The 9,572-nt window shown below is 44.7% G+C and overlaps 1 protein-coding gene across 11 annotated transcripts in view; it reads right to left on the bottom strand.

The window, feature by feature from the left end:
* Window positions 1-2,261: 2,261 nt before the first annotated feature.
* RIN2 (Ras and Rab interactor 2) overlaps window positions 2,262-9,572 on the bottom strand; it is a 193,601-nt gene continuing 186,290 nt past the window's right edge. For 10 of the 11 annotated variants that reach the window (XM_065682626.1, XM_065682629.1, XM_065682628.1 and 7 more), the window contains 3 exons: window positions 8,340-8,450; window positions 3,159-3,219; window positions 2,262-2,550 (listed from right to left, as the gene is read on the bottom strand). The gene's annotated coding sequence lies outside the window, so the exon portion shown is untranslated. The remainder of the gene's footprint in view (window positions 2,551-3,158; window positions 3,220-8,339; window positions 8,451-9,572) is intronic. The other variant, XM_065682627.1, reaches the window with a different exon arrangement.

Here is a 9,572-nt window from a genome sequence, read left to right as displayed (position 1 = left end):
GTAACTCCTTAAATATGTAGCTATCCTTTACTGGCACTCACTCATTTCTTTACTGACCCATCATCATGCGCAGTCTTCAGTTTGACTTATTCTGAAGTTAAAAGTAAACGCACTTTCCTGAGAACACCGCTGCTTTAGTGGAACCTTTCAAAATCAGCCTTCAGCTGAGACACTGTAAAATTCCTGCTATTTTTTAAAGAAACTCTATGCCTTTTTGCTAACAAAAAACAGCCAAGCTGCTGTTTAACTGATACAACATTACATATGGCAGACACATAAGAGAGTTTTACATAAACCTCAGCATTCACAGCTTTAAGCCTCTCCAGAACTTTCACTCCCATCATCTGCTCGAGCAGCGTGCTGAGTTTGGCTCATCTCAGTCAGAGGTGAATCAAGTAGCTACTTACATTGTTAAAATGTTTTTTTTCCACAGACTCACAGAATGGTTTGGGTTGGAAGGGGCGTTAAAGATCATCAAATTCCAACCCCCTACCACAGGCAGGGAAAACTTCATCCAAGTTTTTCATATTACCCCAAAACCAGTATCTCACTGCGCAGTTAAAACACATAAGTATTAGGAACATATTACAGCTCTGCAGTTGTAACTCTGAAAGAGAAACTAACTCAGGAGAAATTTGTCAGCAGAAAAATATTGTCAGGTGCCTATTAACTGAAATAATGTCCTATATAATGTTTACTAAGTTAAAGCCATAGTGGGATCCATTACCATAGTTCTTTTCCTCTGTATGTCCTTTACAGAGTTAAGTGTAAGCAATGTTCTCAGGACTGGGGTTTCATAGAAGCATCCACTCAGAAGGTAGTATTCATGTAATGGAAAAGCAGTTGTTCCATTGCCCCGAAAGGCTCCACTGCAAATCTCCCGTTCCTTCCTTTCTGAATGCCCTTTGGACAGTGGCTTCGTCACATTTTTTTCCCCATTAGAAAACTAAATTGGGAAAAAAAAGCAGCAGCAAAGAGCTGTTACCAAACACTAGCTTCTGGTTTGCTTCCTGCAGAGCCTCGAGCTTCCTGACAGTGACAAGGGCATAAAGAGTGCCTAATACTTACTTTTTAAAAGGGAGAAGGTGAGGGTCAAAAAACCAAACTGTCTTTACAATTCTGTTTCATAAAGCACTTAGATTTTTCAGAGGAAACACTGATGCGACATCTTTCCTTCCTGAGCAGCTATTTCCATGCAGACGTGCTCTGCTGAGATCAAGGGATTCATTTAACTCTCACAACTCAGAATTTAAACCAGAGACAAGCAAAGCAAGGTGTGCAGCAGGTATCCCAGCGAAGGTGTGCTTACAGCTGCCTGCCTCCCAGACCTCTCACTCTCCTTGCTACTGGCACTGGGTGAACACTAGGAAAAAAAAAAAACCCAAGAGTCCTTTCCAACCCAAACCATTCTATAATTCTATGAAATCCCCCCACCAACCCTCGCAGATTCAGAATCAGGGGTTTTGAAGTACTTTGGGGCCAAGAGAGTGACTCCAGCTCCACAAGCACAGCCCATCATGGAAAGGTCATTTTGGGGGAATCACCCCCAAATCAAGCTCCTTTGTTTGGAGGGCCCCCCATCCTCTCCTCATCTGTTCCTCTGCCAAATCTTCGGCCCCCACAGTGAAACTGGGGTGCCCCAAATGACATCATCCATCTTCAGATTCCCCCACATCACCCTTTTTATTCCTGGGTTTACCAGTAGCCGTTTTGCTCCTTCTTAGTAACTGGTGCAAGCTCTGTGTTTTGACTTCCAGCCTGGGCAGAGAGCTGGTAACACCGATGATTGTTCTTAATTGTTGCTAAGTAATGTTTATTCTGGCCAAGGACTTTCTGATCCTCATGCTCTGCCGGGCACGAGGGGAGGCCGGGAGGAAGCAGGGACAGGACACCTGACCTAAGCTAGCCAAAGAGGTATTCCATACCACAGCACATCATGCCCATGGAGGTAACTGGGAGTTACCCGGAAGTGCACGATCTCTCTTCGGGGGGGTCGAACTCGTTTGGCGGTGGTATCGTATTCTCATTATTTTCTCTTACCAATATTATCATTGGTGGTAGCAGCAGTGATTTGTGTTATACCTTAGTTACTGGGCTGTTCTTATCTCAACCCGTGGGAGTTACATTCTCTTGATTCTCCTCCCCATCCCTTCGGGAGCGGGGAGGGTCGGGGCGGGGGGGAGTGAACGAGCTTTTGTGGTTGGGTTTAAATCACGACAACCACCCAAAAAACACTTGCAAAAAAATGAAAACAAAAAATGTTCCAAGGAGCAGCTCACTACTTCATTACTTTCATAACTGTCATTTACACAGGTACATGCACCCCTAAGAAAAGGGGGGGCTCTACTCGAAAGAAACAACAGGGACAGCACCCACAGCCCCTGTCCCACAGGCTATGGAGGATGGTGCCATGGTTCTTGCTCAGGCTCTGCTCTGTGACATTCCCCCTCCGTTCCCATGCTCGGATGAGTACCTCAGTGCACAATGTCCCCAGTCCCTGTGGGCTGGGAGGTATCTGTTGAGCATCACTAGATGCCTGCAACAAGTCACCTGAAAAACAGAAATCCCAAATTATGTTTCAGCATGTTAAAAAAGAAAAAAAAAGGGCACAGAAGAACATACACAAATGCAATCAAAGGGAGATGATATAATAATTGTGAGGTTAGAGATCCCCACGTGGTTTTACTTGGCAGGAGGAGTGGGAAGGAAGGAGATCAAGTCCCCAGCGCTGCAATCCACCAGGCTGCCAAAAAGGACTGGTAGATCTGCCAATGCTTTTGGCTGTCCCAAAGCACACAGAGAGGAACAGGTTTTTATGCTATCATAAAAACAGTTTTTAACTGTTAAAACTGAAAACTGCAAAATCAGTGATGCCATCAACTTCTGGGAGTTGCGCTGCACTTGTGTCTTTGGAAGGAAATGGACTTTCTTTCTTTGTAGAAGGTGAAAAGTCCTCTTGCTGATGAGTTTACTACCTAGAACAGCAAGAAGGGATGTGAGGTACAGCAGAAGGGATCTGAAGATCCCCTCAGATGGAGAGTTCCACAAATGCAATTTCTTTGAGAAAGTTTTCTCTTCCAGAAACTTCTTTCCAACTGACGTAGAAATATACACATCATAGGGTAAGGAAAAAGGACACCACTGAAGCAACAACTCACCAAAAATACATCCAGAGTCACCATCCCTGCTGACAAGGCTGCCAATGCTTCCCCAGAAAGCCTGGAAAACACACAGAAGCAATACCAATTTATCCCTTGGGTCCATGGCTCCTCTGCAACCTTGGTTGCTTCTAGTACAGACACTAGTGCCTTAGAGCAAGGTTCTCAAGTACTACTGCAAGCTCTTTTAAAAACTTATTAACTGAAAAAGCAGAAAACTTTGATTGTGAATATCTGAACTCTTTCAAACACTTCTCTTTCAGCACTGCAATATTTTCACAATTATCATTTAATTAAGTGCACAGAAACAGAAGATTGTGCTAACAGGAGACAATAAATGGAGGGGAGTAAGCTTCACATAGCATCACATGCTCCACAACAGACCTTATTTTAAATATTTGTCTTAAAAATATTCCATAGAAAAACAGAGAAGGAGAGTTGGCACAGTCTTGATGTCAACCTAAAAGTCCATACTACAAGTACCTTTGGAAAACTCCAGACACACATCATTGACACACCTAGTGCTTGCAGACCTCTACAGATTCAGCCCTCTTCCTTTTCCTTTCATTATGGAACAAAGGGCGACTTCAGTGAAATGGTGGCAGCCAACATCAGGCTGAGAGAGGAAAAAACCCTTTAACATCAGGCTGGATAGGAATCCAAAGCTTCCCTTGTTGGTGCAGCTTTGTGAAGACTACAACCAAGCCAAGGTAAAAACATTTTTCATCATTTTTGTTACAGCTGGTGACAGAGGCTGCTAGAGCTTTGCGTTGTTTAGACAACCCTGCCTCTAACTCACTGGCAGCTTTGAGTTTCAATAGAACTGCTCTGGTGGAAACACAAAGGCGAGGGACACAGATACCCACACGGTTTTTCTCGAGCCTACGTACAGCCAGGACTTCCTCACCCTGCTGGTCTCAAGTTGGGTATTTTTTGATTAAAGTGTGCAGCAACACATCTGCCCTTGTCAATGCCTCCTTGCAAAAATTGAATTATTTTTATTTTTCCAGGCCGCTTCTCCAAATGGCCAAGATCTTTCGCAACTGCAATTGTGCCACCAAAGGGCATGACTGAGGCTGCCTCCCAGCTTCTGACCATCCTAAGATTTAACAGACACATGCTCTATTCCATGTCCCAACAGCTAAAATACTTAACACTCCCAGACTCGGAGCACAACCATATGCCTGCCCACACGTGTCTGTTGTTTGTACGAGGAGCTGCCGAGCATCCCCATGAGGATGGCAGCACACGCAACATCAGTTTCACCAACGTCGATGTTCAGTGAACATGGTTTCTGAGGCTTTAAACCAAAAACCGTATCTTGACACTTCGCCATAGTGGAAGCGAACCCTAACTCCAACTCTACGAAAAAGCAGCAACACAAATTACAAACACACAGCAGCAACATGTCCCAAAACATTTAGACCCAGACCAAAAAATAAACCAGCTCCATTGCGTGGCAGAGGCAGGCAGAGAAAAGGGTCAGCATTCATAGCCCCTACAGGGCATGGCATTCTCCTTCTATTTCAGAACCCATCTGTTAAGATTTAAATATTGCAGCACTGCTACAGCAATATTGAGAGTAAGCAATAACAGCCCTGCCACTGGACCTGCTATTGACTGACGCCACTTACTCAGCAGGACACACAGACAAGAAGTGTAAACTACAAGATTAAGTTTTATAACTGATGTAATCTTCAGTCAGAGAAGCTACCTAAAGAAGTAAACAAAATTCCATTCACCAATACCTATCCAAACTTGTTTAGAATTTAAAAAAAAAATAATAAAATCATACAAACAAACCCAGGAACCCTCAACATGAGAATCTTTCTATTCAACTTGAGTACTTAGCATAAGCAAGTACTTACCATAAGCATCTTCATCTGGTTCTCCACTGCTAGCAGAGTACTGTTTGGTACACACTGTAGCCTAGTCGCTTATACATATTTACTGCAACCTGGTTTGATACCCTCACAAAGAGATCAACAAAAAATCCCCCCTTTCTGTGAGAAAATCCCCAAATCACAGTAAGCAGCACCAAGTGAACATGTTTCTAAATAATAACCCATAACTTGTAATCAAGAGCGGGTCTGTTGATGTGGAACACTAATCCAACATCTGTCACGCTGTGATAACAGATGCACTCCTTTAGCAAGGGACAAATCTAGTACAAATTTCATTTTATTTTTGTCATTGACCATTCTTTTACAGCCACTGCAGGTTCAGAATTATGAACTGAAAGAACACGACAAGCTGAACACCCACACAGGCCTCACAGCCATAAGAAATTATAAAAAAAAAAAAATAATTAATCCACATTTTAGATTGTACTGACTTAGGGACTGCCTCCTTCTAAGTGCATGGCTGGGGGGAGTGATGGAAACAGTCACAAAATGCAGCTGCCCAACAGGAGACAACCCTTCTCCTAACAAGGCAACTTTTTCAAAACGTAGTACTCCTTTCTGATCCTACTGAATGCAACAGGGCTGTGCCACCAGCATGAGAGAGGACATTCCCTCATGGGTTCATTTGATGCTAAATTAAACTTTCAGGAGGTACAAACACCCAAGCACAGGACAGTGAGACAAGATACTGTTTGCCCTAGAAAATTTTTCCAAGACTCTGCATGTGGGAATTGCATGGAGCCCATGATTACTAAACAAGTGTGAAGCCCTACATGAAGCTGCCCTGGACTTCAAAAGAGGAGACTTTGGCCTCTTCAGGAGCCTGCTTAGTAAGGTTCCATGGGATATAGCCCTGGAGGGCAGGGGGGCCCAAGACTCTTGGTAGATATTCAAGGATCACCTGCTATAAGCTCAGGAGTGCTGCATCCCAACCAGAACGAGCTGTGGCAGAAAGGCCAGGAAACCTCCTTGGATGGATAAGGAGCTGCTGAGGAAAATTCAAAGGAAAAAAGAGGCTTATAAAAAATGGAAGCAAGGACAGGTGGCCTGGGTAAAGTACAGGGATGTTGTCCGGGAAGCTAGGGACCAGGTTAGGAAGGCTAAGGCCCAGTTAGAATTAAACCTAGCCAGGGATGTTAAGGATAATAGGAAGGGATTCTACAGGTACGTAGCAAACAAAAAACAGACTAGGGACAACATAGGCCCCCTGAGGAAGCTTTCAGGAGAACTGGCTGCACAGGATTTGGAGAACGCTGAGGTTCCCAATGACTTCTTTGCCTCAGTCTTCACTAGCAAAGGCTCTGACTGCACCACCCAGGTCTTAGAAGGTAGACGCAGGGACTGTGAGAATGAAGACCTTGGGCCCACTGTAGGACAGGATCTGGTTCGAGACCATCTTAAAAATCTGAACACGCACAAGTCCGTGGGACCTGATGGAATCCATCAGAGGGTCCTGAAGGAGCTGGCGAATGAAGTTGCTAAGCCACTGGCCATCGTATTTGAAAAATCCTGGCAGTCAGATGAAGTTCCCGAAGACTGGAAAAAGGGAAATATAACCCCCATTTTCAAGAAGGGGAAAATGGAAGACCCAGGGTATTACAGAGCAGTCAGTCTCACCTCTGTGCCTGGCAGCATCTTGGAGCACATTCTCCTGGAAGGCATGCTAAGGCACATGAAAAACAACAAGGTGCTTGGTGACAGCCAGCATGGCTTCACGAAGGGGAAATACTGCCTGACCAATTTGGTGGCCTTCTATTATGGGGCTACGGAACTGATGGAGAAGGGTAAAGCAGTTGATGTCATCTACCTGGACTTGTGCAAAGCGTTTGACACTGTCCCACACAACATCCTTCTCTCTAAATTGGAGAGATATCAATTTGATGGATGGACCACTCAGTGGATAAGGAACTGGCTGGATGGCCACACACAAAGAGTTGTGGTCAATGGCTCGATGTCCGGCTGGAGACCAGTAACGAGTGGTGTCCCTCAGGGATCGGTGTTGTGACCGGTCTTGTTTAACATCTTCATCGCTGACATGGACAGTGGAATTGAGTGCACCCTCAGCAAGTTTGCCAATGACACTAAGCTGTGTGGTCCGGTTGATATGCTGGAGGGAAGGGATGCCATCCAGATGGACCCTGACACGCTTGTAAGGTGGGCTGATGCCAACCTCATGAAGTTCAACCATGACAAGTGCAAGGTCCTACACCTGGGTCACAGCAATCCCAGGCACAGCTACAGATTGGGCAAAGAAGAGATTGAGAGCAGCCATGCAGAGAAGGACTTGGGGGTGCTGGTCGATGAGAAAATGAACATGAGCCGGCTGCAGTGTACGCTCACAGCCCAGAAAGCAACCGTATGCTGGGCTGCATCAAAAGGAGTGTGACCAGCAGGTCGAAAGAAGTGATCCTGCCCCTCTGCTCTGCTCTTGTGAGACCTCACCTGGAGCATTGTGTGCAGTTCTCGTGTCCTCAACATAAAAAGGACATGGAACTGCTGGAACAAGTCCAGAGGAGGGCCACGAGGATGATCAGGGGACTGGAGCACCTCCCGTATGAAGACAGGCTGAGGAAGTTGGGGCTGTTCAGCCTGGAGAAGAGAAAGCTGCGTGGGGACCTTATAGCAGCCTCCCAGTACCTGAAGGGGGCCTATAGGGATGCTGGGGTGGGACTCTTCATCAGGGACTGTAGTGACAGGACAAGGGGTAACGGGTTAAAACTTAAACAGGGGAAGTTTAGATTGGATATAAGGAGGAAATTCTTTCCTGTTAGGGTGGTGAGACACTGGAATGGGTTGCCCAGGGAGATTGTAAGTGCTCCATCCCTGGCAGTGTTCAAGGCCAGGTTGGATGAAGCTTTGTGTGGGATGGCTTAGTGTGAGGTGTCCCTGCCTATGGCAGGGGGGTTGGAACTGGATGATCTTGAGGTCCTTTCCAACCCTAACTATTCTATGATTCTATGATTCTATGTTTCACGAAGCTCTTTTCTGTGAAGAAAAGGGCCTTTTACACAGTATCTGTGCTGGAATTCAGGCTAATTCTTGCCCATCCTGGGAAGCCAGCTTTCACAGAACCCTGAAATCTTACAGAACAAAGCAACATTTTTAAATCTTCTCTAGCTACAGAGAATTTCAGTCAGTTAGAAAATTACTTAGAATTCTGGGCATGCTTCATGCAAATCCAATATATAAGCCATGAATAGGCGACTGTAGAAGGATTAGTTTAAAAGATAAATTCAATCTTTAAGTTTGAAAAGATAAATTTAGGGATAGTACTCACTTTTCTGAAATTTCTTCCAGAAGTTCTATCAGTTTAGCAGCCAAACCCAGCCGTTGGAATTCTGGTGTGGAGAAGTGGCTAACAGAGAAAGGTCACATTCCCATCAATGAGCTGAAATAGAACATTTGTTTAGAGAATGATGCAGACTTACTAGCACCAGATAATGAGGAACTGAAGAACACCGGCAAACAGCAACATGCTATGACTAATTACAGCCAAGGACACTAAGCGATAAGTGCATGAGTAAGAGGATGGTGGGGGGGTGCACGGTGTAGCTGCAAAAATGTAGAGTTTATGTAATACCTTATTTGTGCCAGAACCAATCAAGTGCCTAGTATTTGCATATTCACTGTTATATAAACCAAAGGTAGAAGCCCAATAAACGAATTGTGCTTATTGATCACAATGGTCGTGTTGATTCCTCCCTGCTGCAACACTCTGGTGCAACAGAGAGAGCAGTAACATGTCCATGCCATTCTTCCCTAGCCACAGAGCCTTCTGCTTTACCCATTACTGTGAACACAGACAGCATCAGCACAGCAGCATCTTTACAACAATGCACCACACTCTCTACACCTTTAGCAAAACACACCCCAGCATATAAACAAGCGTTGCAAGGACTGTGGTAAAGGCTTACACAGGGATGTCTATGTTATGACTCGGTGCTTCAGCAACCACTACAAATGTCATTTTGCTCAAGTGTTACAGTTGTTCCTTGTTAGTGTAAAAAAAAAAAAAAAAAAAGCAAAAAACAGTCACAAATATTCTGAAAATCCCTGTTTCAGGCATGACTGCCAAATGCAAGTTTTAAGGAATTCTTGTGAGTCTTTAATTGAGCAGAATCCAGGATCTAACTAAAATAATGGAGGAATGAAGGGCTGGAAAGGCAAAACTAAGTCACCATCCTGGAAACTACTGGAGACTTTTGGTGACAGTGGAGGAGCAGAGTCTGGGAAGCTTTGCCAACCTGGTAACAGAAGCCAAGGCCCAGCAAACACAGAATGTTTAAAGAAACAAGGGTGTGTGTGTGTGTGTGTGTGTGTGTGTGTGTGTGTGTGTTTTGGGTGCTTCTCTGTATTTCCTCTCCTTTCTACACAGAGCCAAATCAGTGTTAGTTCCCTAATGAATGCTCACACTTCTACATGGTACTCTTATAATAAAACATCAGTCACTGCCAATAAGCAACTGATGTGGTAGATACAGAGAAACCTTCTGTACAGCAAATGCTTTAAG

This window comes from Lathamus discolor, chromosome 5 (assembly GCF_037157495.1).
Source record: "Lathamus discolor isolate bLatDis1 chromosome 5, bLatDis1.hap1, whole genome shotgun sequence".
Taxonomy (NCBI): domain Eukaryota; kingdom Metazoa; phylum Chordata; class Aves; order Psittaciformes; family Psittacidae; genus Lathamus; species Lathamus discolor.
The sequence above is the reverse complement of the archived record's forward strand: the minus strand, read 5'-3'. Positions and strand labels throughout refer to the sequence as shown.